General features: G+C 42.6%; 1 protein-coding gene and 1 non-coding gene across 3 annotated transcripts in view; both read left to right on the forward strand.

The window, feature by feature from the left end:
• The window catches only part of LOC126299075 (rho GTPase-activating protein 7), a 1,286,633-nt gene that overhangs the window by 380,292 nt on the left and 892,468 nt on the right, over window positions 1–13,873 (forward strand). The window lies entirely within an intron of this gene.
• On the forward strand, window positions 8,558–8,632 carry Trnas-cga (transfer RNA serine (anticodon CGA)). Its single transcript has one exon. It is a non-coding gene; the product is annotated as a tRNA-Ser (tRNA).

A 13,873-nucleotide genomic window follows, 5' to 3' on the forward strand; every position in this document is an offset into this window, starting at 1 on the left:
TTGTGCGCATTATTTTAAGTTTCACACACAGCACGACTTATGGTTACATGAACTACCATTAAGTTTTCACTGTCAGTTTCACTGGCGTATCTCTTGTAGCGAGGTCGTATTTAGTTTCTTATTCGCAACGTTCTACGAATGGTACCGTTAAAACAAAGTGGGTCTACGAGAAATTTTATTAAATTACTCAGTACTTATTAATCTAGACCACGGTTTGCGACCTCTTTTTATCTTTATCAAATTGTATCTTTGGATGTCTTTAAGTAGAAGCCCATGAATCTTTATGATTCCATAGAAGCTCGATTTCGCCTTTTCAAATCACTTTGCTCTGGCAGTACTAGTGGCGGTGCATGTGTAAGAATGTATTCGTAATATCTGTATCTGTACTTACCTGAGTCAGGGCGCCAACTTCATGAGATCGACTACCCATAGGACACGATGACAATAGAGATTGTAACCGTAGAAGCTTTACCAGTTACGATAAATTTTGAAGCCATTTTGTTATAGAGAAATGTAAACGCTTGCTTCAGCTTATTTATACCTGCCCTGTAACCCAGAATTTAAAATTAGTCTACAACAAAGCAACAGAATTTCCATGACAGTAGACAATGCGTTGTAAGAATATACTGAATACTATATGATTTGGCGATATTAGTTCTCTGTGACGGGAAATCTGGAATTGGATGAACTCTGATTCATTAACCATTATTGTTCATAGAGATGTGATTCTATAGTCACACTTTTAGGATGGAGTCAAAATATCGAACTGGGCATAATGCCAAATTCTCGAAATGAAAGCAAACCTTATAACTGCTTAACTTTCTCCTTATCACTGTATGTCAGTATTAACTTCACTAAAATAGGAGATTAAATAACGGAACCGCTGTCATAAAGACTCACTTTCTTGCTGAGGCTCCTATGATTTCATCTTTATATTCTAGTGAGTCAGTATTGCGCTAATATGAGTCTTATAAACAACCCAGAATAGAGGACTGAACCAGTTAGTTTATTTCAACACCTGAAGGTGAGCAAATGCTGATTTGTTAATTGGTCAAAACACCTCTGGGGTGTTTCTGCAGCGCCATGAATATGTAAGTGTCCGTGCAGAATTAATCACACACTTTAAAAGTCAGTACATTCTCTATTGCTAAGTAGGATATTTTACATCCGTTTTACAGAAACTAATGATCACAGATGCCAACTGTCTCGTTTTCCACTTCCGCTTACCAAGAAAAGCACGAACCTTTCATCAATGAAGCTAACCTAACTTCTCCCTCTTATCGCCGACTTTAGACACTTAACCACATCCTACACGACCCATAAACCTGATACCAACCGTTGCATGATTTCTCCTATATCTGGAACACAGTGGCATTTAGAAATGCAGATCCCTTCAGCCCAACTCTTCGCCTACACAGTTTTTGCAACCCCCCTGAAGAATCTTGATCCTACACCAACACGAGACCACCATATCTGTGGTGGCAGCTGTCCATGCTGTCGGATAAAACAAACACTTCATTTCTCTATCCCCACCAGGGTTTTCTCTGCTCCCCTTACCATTGCTAAATCTCGATACAGAGCCCATCGCTATTCCATCATCCCCCCCCCCCCCCTCTTCCACCAGCCGCCAGTATCTGACATATCAATCGTACCTCTGTATCATGACTTTCAAATATTAACAGCTGATATATACAAAAGTCTTTCCATTTCTTACCCAAAGCCCCTTTCGCTCCAAGGCTGAAACAACGTGGGTTCTAGTTAGTAATTTAGATGAACTACTCATCATCTTCAACATTGACTTGAATCGTAAAATAACACATTATTATTATTATTAAGCATTATACTACCAGTTTCTACAATGTCTTAAATTTTTCAAATCCCTACAAGATGTCTTCAGGGGAAGCTGTTCCGTCATTCTCTTGATGGTCCTCTTTGGTTGTCTCCTAATCACGTCCCCAGCCCATTGCGATCAGTTTTTTACTTATGGGTCTGGTACTTTGCATAAATTTCAAATTTCATTATAATGTTGCATTCTCCAAACATCATAAACGCTGTTACGGATCTAGATATTCTCCTTGAGATTTCACATTCAAATAGCCTTAATTTGCTTTCCTCTTTTTTTTTGGAAAGTTCAGTATTAGATCCTTAGGTTAAAACTGATGCAGTTTATTATTTTTATACGTTCAATTCGGATTTCCAACAAATGACTTGGTTTAGAAAATTCCCTTAGCAAATGCGATGATATTTATCTTACGCTTCTGTTGTGGTCCATTTTGTAATAATGTTGCATCAAACAAAACTGGAGATTACATAAAATTTCAGATTTGTTTATTACCCCCAAACCCACCTATGGAGAATTAAAGGTAAACACACAACGAAAAAGGAGAAATGGACCATAGAGAGCATAGAAAGTGCGCTGCAGACGTGGTGCAAAGAGTGTGTAAGACTTGTTGTGCGAGGTGCAGAGGTTGCGACATGATGCAGCCGCTGGCGCCGCCTTCCCACATTCATCACCAAATACGGAGAAATCGGAGCGGTGTTGCACCGGCGGGCGCCGCTTCCCGGTCCGCTGTAGTAACAAAGTGCTTCCACACGAGCCATATCAATTAGACTGCACAAATGTTCAGTAATTTGCAGAAAGGAGCTTATTCTTCCGTCTTTACATAAAATTCAGCACGTTTCTGTGAGTCTGTTAACATCGCCTACGTATTTTGCCCCTTTCAGGTTTGAAATTGTCCACGGAATCCTGCAACATTTCATAGTTTTCGTTTTCACGGTACTAAAATAAGGAACATAAAACATCTCCTCTGTTTTTTTTCGTGCTTTGTGTATAAGGTGAACCTGTGTCTAATATTTTCTCAGTTTCTGGGCCACGTCACTTTTGAATTGAAACTCGAGCTTTCGAAAATGTTTCCCATTTTCTTCGACAAGAGCTGATTGACTGCATGGAGCGATGAATGTCTCTTATAAAGTAATTTGTCGAGATTATCGGCGAGATTTGAATTTTTTCTTGGACGGGGTAGTGCCAGGAGAACATTGTCCCAGGAGATCGGTTAGTTTTCACGGACTCTCCTCTCCTTCTTTTCTGCAGCTTTCTGCCTCCTACGTATGTACCTGTGGGTCATCGTCGGAAATGAGGCACCGTGTAGGTTGAAACCCTGAAATTAGGCAAACTTTACTCGGAAGTGGAGTGGTCATGTGATAGCGGAGGTATATTCTAGGATGTTATCCAATACCACGGGGAACAGGCATCAGCTCTATGGACCTGAGTTGCCTTCCAGATTTGTCCTAAGAAAGTGAATGAATTAACAAGATACTGGCGATCGAGCACTACTCACAGTTATAAGATATGAAATCAACGATATTGGAAAATTGCTTCCATTCCCTTTATTTGAACAAAAACACTAGTTAAGGTTCGATTTAGGTTGAGAGTTTGGTGCACAAGAAACTTGTGGCTGGTTGCGGTTACGCAAAGAATAAAATCCGCGAAAACTGAAATTCCGTAAATAAAGCCCATGTCCGTGGTACTGCAATAAAAAATCAGACAGAGTCAAACACCAAAATAGTACAAGATCGCAGCGTATGTTACAAGGTCGTAGACCGATACAACACTGGTTCGATGTCGTGGTGAGGGCAGCTTTATCTCACTGCGGAGACCAAAGGATCACATCACGTGGTGTGAAGTGCACAAGATGGAATGTTTCCGTTTCCTGCGCTCGCTGACTGCTGTGTGTACAAATTGAGCCTTTTTTTGTGTGCTCTTAGATTCATTCTTCTGATTAAATGAATGGATCACTTTAGTTTGTTGTATGGTTTTGTAATATTTTGAGGAGACCAATGTCTAACAAGCTATTCAGGGTATTTTAATATGTTATACAAGAATATCGTTGTAATAAGCATGATATGTAACGTCCGGAAACCAACGGTTTTTCCTGATACGGCGTATTACGAATGAGGATACGATCACCTTATAACAGAGTCCCTGAGGATACAAACTGAAGATACGCACTTGAGGAGAAACACATAACAACAAGTGTTCCACATGACCATCTTTTATATGAAGGAAGGTTCCAACACATCTCCTCATCGATCCCCGTAACGTTCAAAAATCTCAGGCGTATTCCGATTGTATTGACAACCATCCACAATGCGCTACCGGAATTCATCGACACTATGAACAGGGCTGAAATACACTAAACCTTTCAAAAATCATCATACAAAAAAAAAGGTCGAAGGGTTCTAGTCGGGGGACATGGGACGACATGGTACTAACAAGCCACGACCGATAACTTTGCTGTCGAAAAGCTTTTTTGCAAGTACTTAAATATACGGAATGATGATAAATTCAAATGATGTTAGTTTATCACTTTGTAATTTGCACCTCACTTGCTGTGCTTTCAAATAAACTTAGTCTTAGACATCAACAGTGTTGTAACATTGGCACGACTGCACATGTCCATATGTCGTGTCGAGAACACGATTGGTTTCCAGACCTATGTTTTTTAGGATTAGTATTTGCTTGTTTCATTATCGTCAAACCCTTAGTCTGTACCTATAATAGTGAAACAGTATATATATTTACCTATGTGACGATCCATTCATTTTAATTATTGGTACGCGCGGCTCCTGTTGTTCAGTCTGGTACGACATAATACACCTTCCATTGATATATGGGAGTTACTACACGTTGACGTATTCGGCGCTGCTGTGTAGATCACGGTTTTCTGACAAATGGAAGCACATAATATAACGATGGTCTAATTTAATGTTCACGCAGGCAAAATCAAACATTCGCCAATGAAATAAAGCATTTTTTTTAATTTAAAAATTCCTAATGCAGGATAAAGACTCCCATCTAGATGTTTAGGATGTGGATTACTGAATACAACTTAAATAGTTCCCAGCTTCTGACCGTAGTCTTCTTCGGTAGAGTCCGCTCCTGGTTCGTTCACGTGGTCAACGTAGACCGACGCACGAGGTGCACGCGTCCACACAGACCACGTCAGTCCTCCCGCACTTTATACGTTCATTAAATCAGTCTTTCTCTCACCTGTGCAGTTGCTAATATGATTCAGGAGGCTAATTCACTGTACTTCGCGTCGCGTCAGCTTTCCCTGACGTAAAAAGATTATTTAGTGTCATACTGAATTACTGGCCGTTCTAATTCTAATTGGCATCGAACTTCCGGAAGATAGGATTTTGTTTGTGACATCAGACTGCTGTGACCTGCTTCCATCACCAACAACCTGCATTTTACTCCATTGCTAGTGGAACCTTCATATATTCTGAGAATATCACACCTTCTTCAAATTAACTACGTGTTTATTTCGTTTTCTGATGCTCGTGGCACAGAGTAGTTACAAGAAAACCTTAAACACCTCTACTTTGTATGTAATTTAAAGATCGGCCTAAAAGACAGGACAGGTGCCTGGACGAAGAAACATCTACAGACAGTTAAGAAGTGCCTTGTGCGACGCAGGGGAGTGTAATAGGGCTACTGATTCTCATACGGTACTGAGTAAGCGGATATTAAGCTCACTGGACAAAATATTAGCCACCCACTTAAAAGAGCGCGTTGATGGCTTTGGATCTGTGTAGTGGTGTAGAACTAGTACCAGGCGGTCATTTTACCCTCCACCGATTACGTCAGACATGACAGTTACATTTTTTGTACGTCAGTCACTTGTATGGAATCAGCTCATCAAAATGGATCGGTGTGAGACGTGACAGAATGACAGCAGGGAAGTATCGTGTTTGGACGTGCCCATGATCACACTGCGAATGAAGTGGCCCTATTTGTAGGCGTATCAACGTGGAGTGTCCAACGTGTCGACAATCAATGCTGTAGCGCTCACAGCCATGGAATGACAACCGCTTTTAAACCGAACACGAGTTCCTTTTGTCAGTGATTTAGATCCATCTCAACCAGTTTCCGAAAGAACGTTGCTAAAGGAATAGCGTGTAATGGACATTTGGAATCTGGTAACCAGCGACACATACAGGGGGTGGACAAAAGTATGGAAACGCTACAAACGCGGCACGTTGCCATGCTTAATACAGTGTAGGAAATCCGTTGCAATTCAAAATAGTTTCCAGTCGTGGATAAATGCAAGTCTTGTATGGTTTTCAAGGGAATCTTCCTGCAAAATAGTCGCAAGTTCAGATAACTATGGTGGAGTTGAAGAGCAGTCATGCACCCCTCTCTCCAAAATAGACGACAAAGGCCCAATAGCCGCGCGGGATTAGCCGAGCGGTCTCAGGCGCTGCAGGTATGGACTGTGCGGCTGGTGCCGGCTGAGGTTCGAGTCCTCCCTCAGCCATGGGTGTGTATGTTTGTCCTTAGGATAATTTAGGTTAAGTAGTGTGTAAGCTTATGGACTGATGACCTTAGCAGTGAGGTCCCATAAGATTTCACACACATTATACACAAAGGCCCAATAATATTGAGACTTGAGGACTGTAGTGGCGGTGGGAGATTTGACAATTCATCCTCGTACTCACAAAACCAGTCCTAGACGATGAGAGGCCGGTCGGTGTGGCCGAGCGGTTCTAGGCGCTTCAGTCTGGAACCGCGCGACCGCTCCGGTCGCAGGTTCGAATCCTGCCACGGGCATGGATGTGTGTAATGTCCTTAGGTTAGTTAGGTTTAAGTAGTTCTAAGTTCTAGGGTACTGATGACCTCAGATACTAAGTCTCATAGTGCGCAGAGCCATTTGAACCATTTTTGAACGATGCGAGCTGTGTGAACAGGCCCCTGTCGTCTTGGAACACAGCATCACGAATGCTGAACACACGTTGTATCACGATATGGACTTGATTAGCCAAAACGGTCACATACTTCTTGGCAGTAATGCGACCTTGAAGAGTATCCGTGGGGCCCATGGAGTACCACGATATGGCTGTCCAAATCATCAACGAACTCCCGTCTGCTCGGTCATAAGTTGTAAACTATGTGGAACAAAACCCATCCGACCAAACGACTTTCTTTCATAGCTCCACTCCTTACTATCTTCTTAATTTTTTATCTTCTTAATACATAATTTATTAATTTTAAATATTTCTGTTTTTGTTGAAATAAGATGAAATCAAATAAGCTTAATATTCTGTATACGGCCGGCCGGAGAGGCCGAGCGGTTCTAGGCACTACAGTCTGGAACCGCGCGACCGCTACGGTCGCAGGTTCGAATCCTGCCTCGGGCATGGATGTGTGTGATGTCCTTAGGTTAGTTAGGTTTAAGTAGTTCTAAGTTCTAGGGGACTGATGACCTTAGAAGTTAAGACCCTTAGCGCTCAGAGCCATTTGAACCATTTATTCTGTATACATACAATTTCATATTGTGGAAACACAACCTGTGTTAGTAACTAGGTCGCAGGTCATTTGTAAATTCTCCGTAATCCACGTACTATGGCTTCGGCAGCACGCATTCCTCTTACAGGCAGTTGCATCATTGATGAGTGGGTACGGAATTCCAGCTCGCCATGCAACTATCGGCTTATGGAGCTCTCTTCCTGTTGTTTTGGTGGTGCCAGGGTTCACGAGATCTACATTCAGTTGTGCAGTGACTTTTGCAGATATCGACCTACTGTTTTTTGTCACAATCCTCTTCAGAGACCGTCTTTCACGATCACTCAACACACACTTTCGTCCAGCTTGTAATTCAGTCGATGATGTTTCCCCGATTTCCTGAAAGCGGTGTAAAACTTCGACCGGCGCCTCTTGAATCGGCAAACACTTCTGACAACTTGGTTACAGAAGCACCCATGATACGGGCACCAACAGTTTGTCCAAGTTCGAATTCACTTAGCTCCGACATAGCGCACTCAGAACTACACAGAACATTGTTCTGACCACGACTGACACTTGCAAAAAAAAAATATGGTTCAAATGGCTCTGAGCACTATGGGACTCAAATGCTGTGGTCATCAATCCCCTAGAACTTAGAACTACTTAAACCTAACTAACATAAGGACATCACGCACATCCATGCCCGAGGCAGGATTCGAACCTGCGACCGTAGCAGTCCCACGGTTCCGGACTGCGCGCCTAGAACCGCGAGACCACCGCGGCCGGCTGACACTTGCAAAGTACTGAGAACATCGCATAGGTGTCATTCGTTGTGGATGTGCAAGCACACATTTCTCGTCGTGTTTCCACATTTTTGTCCAACTTCTGCAATGCTGCGCCTTTTAAGTGAGCCAAATACCACAGGAACAGGACAGTAGCTGACTGGAGGTAGTTATTGTGGTCCGACCAGTCGCGATTTCGCCTCTTTTCAAATGATGCACGGCATCGAGTGCACAGATGAGCCGATGAGGAAAGTAAACCCGTAGGGTGTAGGAGGTGTATATCAGACGGGAAGTAGTTCTGTGATGTATTGAGAGTTTTTTTCATATTACGACTTCGAACCACCAATTCGGGCTATCGTGAACTTGAACGAGGATCCAGATAGAGATTTTCACTCTGCAGCGGAGTGTGCGCTGATATGAAACTTCCTGGCAGATTAAAACTGTGTGCCCGACCGAGACTCGAACTGCTGTGAGTACCGGACGTGAGTCGTGCTTCGGTAGCTCAGTTGGTAGAGCACTTGCCCGCGAAAGGCAAAGGTCCCGAGTTCGAGTCTCGGTCGAGCACACAGTTTTAATCTGCCAGGAAGTTCCTTGAACGAGGATGTTTACTTTGGCATAGCCTGTAATCAAGTATGTGCCCTTTCTTCTAAATCATCGCGACGTGTATATTGTTGAGAATCCCTTCTTCCAAGATCACAGCAGCCGTATTGACAGGGCTGCATGCAGACATTTCTGATTTTATTAACACTCATTTACCCTATAACACGTTCACTGTCTCGCCAAGTCACTCGACCTTAATCTTACAGAAAATGTCTCGGGCAGTTTGGAACTGCGGGGGAAAATGTAGCATTCAACACCGGCGCTATTTAGTAGCTTTACGGGCTTCAGCTGAATATGGCACACCTGAAGATACTTTCGGACTCTCTACGTCACTGAATTGAGGCCATCATCAGCGCTGGAAGTGGCGATAATGGCACTAGCATAATGTCTACTTGTTTTTCCAGTGTACTTACTAATTGCGATCTCAGAATTTCCATAGGATTTGCAGTTATTTATGAGGAAAAGAAATTTTTGCCACATCGTAAGCAATAAACAATGATACGAAAAAAGCTGCTGATAAAAAATTGATGAGAAGCATATTAGAAGCGACTTAATCCAACGGGATGCACGTAATGCCTCATTTTCTGCCTCGGGTAACCGCAGTTGTAAAAAGAAAAGGCGAAAGTTTGTGGCTGTTTGCTGTGACACGGGTAATGTGTGGCGCAGCAGGACGACAGCTCGGAGCCAGACAATGAGCGGCCGACGAGGCGGACGCAAAAACCAGCCGCTTGCCGTAGCCCTACAAGGCAGCGCCCCATCACGTTCTTACCTCCAGTCTCAGGTTAGAAGCCTCGCAGCTCGCCTGATCATTTCTAGAAGTGCTCCTCATTGCAGAATTATGGGACACGAGACCGAAAATTTCCCCCATGGGCGTCATTATGGATTCAGCAGCCTGAGATCCTCTGAAATTGAGCTCGCTCTGTTCGTCCGTGATGTCCCGAGGTCAGTAGGTAACGGCATTCACGTAGATGCTGTCTTCATTCACGGAATTCTGCACAGTTGTGAACTGTTACCTGTTGAGCAAAATATGACCTTACACAGTATTCTACCATGTTTCGACTGGATTCGGGAGTTACTAACAGATGAATCGCACATCGATTTTAACGTGATGAAGTCTTCATCTGTAAAAGCAGCTTCGGAAGATCTCTAAGGGAATGATTTAGAGTTCTTACTACTCAGTATATACAGATTCGCAATAATTAACACCGAAAACTGAGGCAAGTGAAAGTATACGATAGTAGAAGTGATAAAGTTCCAGTAAACATATGTTCTCAAATGAGCCGCTTGTGAGATAACTGCGAATGAGTGGGTACGACTCACCACTGATTTCAGTATGAAGTATTGTCCCAGTGACTACAAATTTATTTAAGCTTCAAAGTTTTCGATTAAGTAGTTACATAACTGGTCTCAAATGACACCAGTCACTTACCTTAGCAAGAAATACACTGCTGTGAAACTGGTGTCTCTCCCGGCCTATAAAAATATGCAGGTAACTTACAAGAACGCAAGTGGGTGTCGTCTTGGAGAACCTCCGATATTTCGACAGGTGCACACCCTGTCGTTTTCAAGGCACAAATGCGGTAAGGATGCTCTGGGCAAGGCAATTTATAACATCTACTAGCAGAGCAATTTCGGAAAGATAACACACACACACACACACACACACACACACACACACACACTGTAAACACTAGCGGCGCTACACAACCGAACAGACCGATATCAGAAGTTATCGACAGGGAAAATCACTGACCAACGAGTGAGGTAACATTAATTCTGTCTCTCTGTTTTTTGAAAAGGGAGAGAGCAAGATTCCACGTAGAAGCAATTTAGCAATTTAGTCTGAACTGCTTTCTTAATAACTCTATCGCAATAGCTGGAAGTGGGCGCCAGAATCTCCCTGTTGTTATGTTCCTAGCATTACCGGTGCCAAGGCGTTGTTCTCTGCAATAGCGTATCTATTCAGCTGTTGTAAGCGTATATGACGCTTATGCTCAATATACTAGTCCTTCATGGTCCTGATGATCTGATCAATATATGACATGCCTCGACTGTAAGGAATACCATAGACACCCTTCTTACGCAAACCAAGATCATCCTTCACGAATGATCTTAGATGGTCGTCGAAAAATACGTCGAATCACATTCCTGCAGAATATGGCCAGTCCTGTTGACATACTTTCAGAATCTGAGATGACGTGGGTCCCGTGAACCAAAGTCGAAGACAGATAATGTACTTTTCACTCTCTTCTATTGACCCTTTATTTCCATTAATATCCAGTTTTCTTCGCCACTTTGTAATTGGGTTTCAGTAACCACCCTTTGCGTGTTTATTTTATTTCCGAACACACGTTTTAATTTCAGCTGTTTTTAACTCTGTTTCAAACTTTAATTTTTTTCTTTTAATCTATTCTCTTCAGTGGCGATAGTTTTCTTTTATAGCTATTGAAAACGCATCAGCTGCCTCCCTTGCGGTCATATTTGTTAGACATTTTCATGCACTCTGCGTTCCATTTTCCACTTACTTTTTCACATTTTCCGCCATTTCTGTCTAAAAAGAAGTAAGAAGCAGAAAATATGATTGAAAAATTGAAATAACTTGCGGGCAGTACTGAAAGGCAACCAGGAGACCGGTACTGCATTACGAACACGCAGTAGGATCTAGTCATATCGTACGTACTTTTATAGAAATTATCATGAAATATTTGTTAGGTGTCATTCTTTACATAACATAGATCACCGAGATGCAGCCATAAAATGTATCATTTACCCGAAAAACGAACACCACACGCCTCAAAATATCTTCCGTGCTTAAGAGCTACAGCGACACCATCAACTATTCAGAGCACACAAAGCACCAAACTGAGGAAGAAGATATCGGACTCTAGTGCGGACGGTTAGCTTTCTTACGCTTCCTGTACACTCCTGCCATTTGGAGGCGGAAAGGGAAATCACAATAGTGGCTGGTACTGTAAGCCGTCCGATATTGCACGACTCTTCCCTACACCTAATGTATGCATAACATGATGGAAAACGCCAGCAGTTTGATGCTGTTGTATACGGGTAAGTCGTGACACCATAAAACTGTAGCGAAATGAACGAAGACTAGCACAGGATCGTCGCTTTGTGCAGGGAGTGACATTTCACCTTGAGGCGTCGAGGTTTGTGCATACATGTTCTGACAGGCTCCTTATTGTTAGGTTACACCATTGAAAAAATCACTGGGGTCAGTAACAAACGTAATATATATGAGAGTATCCCTCCGGAGCGATCTGAAGTGAAACGACCAGATGGTCCTAGTTTTAGGACAAACAGATGCCAGGCAGATTTATTTGAAGAATCTCAAGTAGGAATTAGGTTACAAAACTGTTGTTTGACCGATTCTTGGTTAGTGCCCGTCAGCCTGAGACCGTTCCCAGAGAGGGAAGATAGAAAATATCGAAAGAAGAGTGGCGCGTTTCGCCACGGGTCAGTTTAGGAAGCGCGATAACTTTGCGGAGAAGCGTATCCAACTGCGGCGGCAGGCGCAGCATGAGAGACGTTGTGAACGACGTAAATGTTTTATGTTAAAAATATGAGAACAAACGTTTCAAGAAAAGTTAGGCAACGTATTATTTTCTCCCACATACAACTTGCGAAACGATCGCGATGTAAAAATCAGATAAATTACAGCTCTCGCGGAAGCTTACCGACCGTTAATTTTCTAGCGTGCCTTTCTCCATTGGGTCTGGAAAGGGGGAAATTATAGTTGTACCGAAGATACCCTCCACGCCACAATGTAACATGCCTTGCGGAATATAGATGTACGGTAGATGCGGTTTAGTGCTTCTCATTAAATACTAATTCAACAGATTCGCATAGTGAATGGACACTATCCGCCAACAGTTCCTGTTGATAGAGATAATCGTGTGCTTCATCTCTCTGCTGCACTAAGATTTCCTCCTGCAAAATTCATCCCACGGAAATGTCGTGTCAGCAATGCTCTCACCAGATATTGGGCGCGCAAGATCGATTTTCGCTTCAGCCACCGCTCTTCGCGTTTAATGGGGTGTTAATGAAGTGAAGTGATCTCTGCAGTGCGTCCGTGACGGTTAAAAGTGAATTACGGCTTCTCATACCGCGTCCGCTCTTTAATGCTATGCTGTAAATGAGACGCAGTTTCTTAGTACTTACTGCGTCTTGTATACCACAATTTTTTGTGCTGATGCCGTTAAGCTATTCCAAAAAAATTGTCAATTCGTATTTTCTGTAAATGTAAGAACAAATATAAACGTATTAGTGATACTAATACATCAAGTGTTTCCAAGGCTGCGGAAGAAAATACAAAAACATTTATATACTAACTTAAATATGACTGTAAGTTCAGCGTAAGGGTCTAGGTATAACATTTTAATGCAGACAGAATGTAGACAGTACTGTGTTCACGGAAAGAATTGGCAACGAATACAGTGTATCATTTTATAATTATTTAAGTACGTTTAGCATCATGGTGATACTGAGGATCCTTTTAGGGAGAAAAAGAAACGAAAATATTTGTTCAACTTCTGTCAGAAAAGGGTGAATTACAGATAAAATGCCAATCGACTAAAATTTATTTGATGTCAATGTTTCACTACAGAATGAAGTCGTTGGAGGTCTGCTTCGCGAAGAAGAATAAGCGTCAATCTCCATTCTCTTGTTCGCCTTCTTCCATAGGTGAACAGATGTTCTTACGAAACGTTGATGGGCATTGTCTGCGGTTAATCCGCTTCACTCACCCTTGTTCTAAGACACCATAGGGCTTTAGTTTTAAGTTTCGATTTCATATTACCTTCCACTGTCTCGCACAGGCTGACCTTTCACCGAGCGAAGCAGCGCAGTGGTTAGCACACTGGACTCGCATTCTGGAGGCTGACGGTTGAAATCTACGTCCGACCATCCTTATTTAGGTTTCCCGTGAATTCCTTAAATCGGTTAAGGCCAATGCCAGGATGGTTACTTTGAAAGGGCATGGCCGATTTATTTCCCTATCCTTGTATAATCCGAGATTGTGCTCCGTCTCTTATTACCTTGATGTCGACGGGACGTTAAACACAAAGTTTCCTTGCTTCAAGATTTCGCCACTCCTGTCTCGTCGGTACTAAGGATGTTCCGTAATGTGTTGCGAATTCTCTACAAAATGGTTCAAATGGCTCTGAGCACTATGGGACTTAACATCAGAGGTCAG

The sequence above is a fragment of the Schistocerca gregaria genome, chromosome X, assembly GCF_023897955.1.
Source record: "Schistocerca gregaria isolate iqSchGreg1 chromosome X, iqSchGreg1.2, whole genome shotgun sequence".
Taxonomy (NCBI): Eukaryota; Metazoa; Arthropoda; class Insecta; order Orthoptera; family Acrididae; genus Schistocerca; species Schistocerca gregaria.